Source organism: Mustelus asterias, chromosome 9, assembly GCF_964213995.1.
Source record: "Mustelus asterias chromosome 9, sMusAst1.hap1.1, whole genome shotgun sequence".
Lineage (NCBI taxonomy): Eukaryota > Metazoa > Chordata > Chondrichthyes > Carcharhiniformes > Triakidae > Mustelus > Mustelus asterias.
The window spans coordinates 120,282,618-120,287,798 of NC_135809.1; positions in this window are offsets into that span (position 1 = coordinate 120,282,618).

Sequence of the window (5,181 nt, forward strand, 5' to 3'; positions counted from 1 at the left end):
CAGCAATTTGCATGTAATTTTTATGTCTTTATTATGTCATTCTGTGTCAGCCTTGGCTCACTTCATTGCACTTTTGCCTGAGGCAGAAAATCATGGGTTCAAGCTAACTGCAGAAACTCGATCTGAGTTGACGCTAACAATGCGCTGCTCTGCTGGAGGTGCTGTCTTTTATGTACTGCAGGCAGAATTCTCCCATGGCCCCACTGGTGGGTTCAAAGGTGAGCAAGGGGGGAGAATGCAAAATTTGTTTTCATGTTAGCTTGAGTTTCTCATGGAATCTTCCACTAGTGCCCACCATGACAGATCAGAAAATCCACTAAAGGCCAGCATCAAATTGATTTGCATCCTGCTCATGGTATGCAGACGAATTTTCCACCCACACCCGATTCCCTGCGGTTCCAGTAAGAAAACTCACCCGTGCAAAACACGTCTGGAACAGCGTGGCATGCAGATGTCAGGACTCACCTGAACAGTGCCTAGGGCTGCCTCCGGAGTTTGGAACAGGGGCCGCCAGTAACTCTGGACCCAGGAACATGATAGTAGTGGGTGGTGGGGCAGGGGGAGTATCTGCAAATGGATCTTCCAGATTCGGGGTCATTGAGGAAGTCCATCTTCCAGAATCAGAATGTTCTTGGCGCTCCATCTCTTTCTCATGAGGTCCATCTTCTTTCTTTAATATTGGGTCAGTGATATTAAGTGCCTTTTCAATATGGTGCCCAGATATAACAGTGGACTGTGCACCATCAGGCCTGCCCCACCTTGAAATATAGCACACAACACCCAGTTGCTTAGTTAATGAGGCTGGGCCAGAGGATATGGTGTGGTTTCCTGCCGATCTCGACAGCGGGAAACACTTCATGTTCCCGGTTCCACCACGAGACATAGTCCCACATGAGAGAATTTTACCCTGCCTGTCTTTTTAAATCAATATAAAAAGATCCCATGGCACCTTTTTTTTAAAAAGAGGACATTTTGGTTAACATCCATCCTCGAAGCAACTGGCCATTCCCTCTGTTGTGGGAAATTTACCACCGGAGTCAGACTTGGAGGTTTCAACAATACAGTTTTATTTCGGACATGAAGCTTCAGGAGAAAGCACTGGTACTCCGCAGTACTTGGCAGCTACCTTCTCAATCATACAATGGCAGTTGATCATTTTTATACCTTTTAGACAATAGGTAGTACGGACATTAGCCGTTTAACACATCATTACAAGTTGAGTCGGCAGATTACGGACATCGGTAGTTAACACATCGTTACAAGCAGACAGGTACAGACACGGGCAGTTAACATAGCATTGTTCATGGAATGGATACATTTCCTCCAGCAATGACTGGTTTCGATCTATACATTCAGTGGCTAATGTTGTTGCATTTATGTATTTATGTTCCCATCTGTGGCTGACCTTATTATCAGACTTATTGTTTTGGGTCTGCCCTTATCTTAAAGTGCCTCAAGCTCTGACTAGCTTCCTGCAGCATTTCGGTTCCTGCATGTTTTAACTTTAAGTAACTGTCTGTGCGAAAAACCAGTGCCTGTTTAATGTCCCTTCCGAAGTAACCATTTTGTGTGCCAGGCAACCGTTTTGTGTGTCAGGTAACCATTTCTTTAATTCCCCCACAACACCCTCAATGCTGTTCTTGGGGCTTTCCTGTGCACAACTTAGTTGTCAGCTTTGCCCATCTTTACCACAGTTACAACACTTCAAAACTGTATTTATTGATTAGGAATTGTCTTTATCCATGCTAAGGTGGGAAAAGCTCTTGTATATATCAAGTTTGTTCCTCGTTTAATTAGTATGCTACGAATCATATTTCCAGTGTTAATCCCTCATCACTATGAAATCAAGATAGCATCTAAAAGAATCTTCAGAAGTATTTGGAGAGACTTCCCTCATTGTCTTTTTATAGCTAGCTGTTGTCAGCTGCACACTGGCTATTTTCATATACCATTGGTATGTTTTTCTCATTGAATATTTTAATAACTGCTTTTCTTACACATTCCACGTTTTGAACCAGTTTGCTGCTAGTTCGGTTGTGGATAAATAAGATAGCCATCCACCCTTCATAAACTTGAGGTTACTGAAAACTGTTTCCTGTTTTCTGACTCACGCCATCCCATTTATCCATCACACAAGTGCTTGATCTATATTGGCATCATCTCATTTTTAAAATACTCATCCTTGCTATCATATCCCTCCCTTGTCTTGCCCCTCCATAACTCTGTAATCTCTTCCGGCCTCACATCCTCTGAGCTATCTACGTTCCTCGAATTCCAGCCTCTTGAATATCGCCAATTTTAACTGACTGTTAAAACTGATGGCCTTGAATTGTAAAGTCCCTAAACTATGAAATTCCCTTCCTAAACGTATCCATCTCATCCTGTAAGATGGTCCTTAAAACCTTTCTCTTTGATCAAGTCTTTGATCATCTGCCACTGTATTTTCAAATGCAGCTGGGTGACAAATTTAACATTGTAATAACTGTGAAATGCCTTGGGGCATTTTATTATATTGAAGACTGTATTAATACAAGTTATTGTTCTTGATGATAAAGGTTTTTATTTATGTATGTTGTTATGGCCACAGCGGATGTTATTTGTCGAGGAAGGCAAATCCCAGAGAGAAACTTGTTTTACTCTTCATAACCATTTTTTTGTATTTTGAAAACTGGAAAAAAAACTAGTGACCCCAGAAGCAGAGAATTCCAGTCACAATTTCAGGATTTAAACAATAATCAAAAGATTTTTTAACAAGAAAATAAACTTAAGCACACAAGATTAAAGTTACACAAGATTAAAGTTACACAAGATTGAAGTTACACAGTTAAAACAGTCTAACAAAACATTTCCCAAAAAAGTCCACTTGGTTAGAACATACAAGTAAACACTTCTTGGCAGCATCTCCCTTATCGATTTTTAGTTATGAAAAAACAGCAATATAATCCCAAGGAAAACAACTATTACTTTAGTAAAAGTATACCACACAACTTCTCAAACACTTCCACTCTGCTGTGGAGATCCAAGAAAGTTCCAAAACACACTGCTTTCTGAAATAAAGACTTTTCTGGTCTCATTTGATGGTTGTTTCAGATTTCACATCTTCTCTCAGCACAGAGCTGGTCTCAGGACATCTCCCCTACACAACCACCTCAATGGACGGCACGGTGGTGCAATAGTTAGCACTGCTGCCTCACAGCGCCAGGGAACCAGGTTCGATTCCCGGCTTGAGTCACTGTCTGTGTGGAGTCTGCACATTCTCCCCGTGTCTGCATGGGTTTTCTCTGGGCGCTCCGGTGTACTTCCACCGTGCAGCTTAGATGGATTGGCCATACTAAATTGCTCCTTAGTGTCAGGGGGACTTGCTAGGGTAAATGCATGGGGTTATGGGGATAGGTCCTGGGTGGGATTGTGGTCATTGCAGACTCAATGGGCTGAATGGCCCCTTTCTGCACCATAGGGATTCTATGATTCTATGAACTCAGCTCAATATCATTCCTTAATTATTCTTTCCCCCTTTTATCCCAGATTCTATTGTCCTCAGCACCTCTTTGAACTGAACTTTTCCAAACTATAAAACATTTCATTTTTTCCTATTGCCTCCAATTTTGGGTCATATAAAATGTAATAACTTTCCCTTGTTAACTTGTGAACCTTTGTAAGTTGTAAAAGTCCTTAAACTCCCCATTGAAATGTAAAAGCTGAAAGCCAAGTTCCTATGTATCTCAAATGCAATTTGAAAAACCCAGTATACTTGTAAATCCACCTTCACCACAGTTTCTCATCGCAAATGAATGCGTCGAAGACCTTTATCCTTTTTATCTTTCAACCCTCTCCAACAACCTTCCCCCGGCTGAATTTAAAAAATGTATACACACACACACACTTCTTTACAGAATGCTACCATATTCCCAAAATACTTTTTAAAAAATCCATCTTAACAATGTTTGGGTATCTTCTGTGATGGGTTATTTAGATGTGCTTTTATGATTTGCAGCATAAAAAGTCAGGATGATTAAATGCAAAATTCCATTTTTATTCCATGATAGTCTTGATGTGTGTCATTGTTTTGGAGATCAAATTTCACCTTATTCTGCAAAACCATAAATGAGTGCTTAATCTAATCCCAATGTAGCCACGTGCCTACATAGTTAATTTTAACCCACTCCATTTTAAAAGTAAAGATGCAAAGCAAGGTTCTATGAAAGGTGAACCAGTTGGATAAAAGCAAATTACTGCGGATGCTGGAATCTGAAACCAAAAGAGAAAATGCTGGAAAATCTCAGCAGGTCTGGCAGCATCTGTAAGGAGTGAAAAGAGCTGACGTTTCGAGTCCAGATGACCCTTTGTCAAAGCTTTGACTAAGCTTGGGCTGAAGACCCTTTATCCAGTTGGATATGGGTACCTGTTCTTTAGCGATGTTGTGAAGTAGAACATAGAACAGTACAGCAGAGGAACAGGCCCTTCAGCCCACAATGTTGTGCTGAACAAGACGCCAAATTAAAACTAATCCCTTCTGCCTGACCTTGGTCCATATCCCTCCATTCCTTGTATATTCATGTGCTTGTCTAAAAGCCCCTTAAATGGCCCTATCATATCTGCCTGCAGCACCACCCCTGGCAGTTCATTCCAGACACAATTCTCTGTAAAAAACTTGCCCCTCATATCTCCTTTGAACTTGCCTCTTCTCATCTTAAGTGCATGCCCCTAGTATGAGACATTTCAACTCTGGGAAAAAGATTCTGACTGTCAACCCTATCTATGCCTCTCATAATTTTATAAACTTCTATCTGGTCTCCCCTCAGCCTCCGCCGCTCCAGAGAAAAAAATCCTAGTTTGTCCAGCCTCTCCTTATAGCTCATACTCTCTAATCCAGGCAGCATCCTGGTAAACCTCTTCTGCACCCTCTCCACATCCTTCCTGTAATGTGGCGACCAGAATTGAACGCAATACTCTTAAGTGTGACCAAACCAAAGTTTTATAAAGCTGCAACATGACATCCTGACTCTTGTATTCAATGTGGTTAGAGCTTAGTCTCTTTCGCTCCCTCCCTTCCCGATATCTATAAACTCACTCAGCCCTAACAATCTTACAAATGAGCTTTTTGTTGGTCCAATTGTGGCCTTCTGTGCATTCCCCGCCCCCCACCCTTATTTCACCCCACCATTGGAATACAGCACAGAG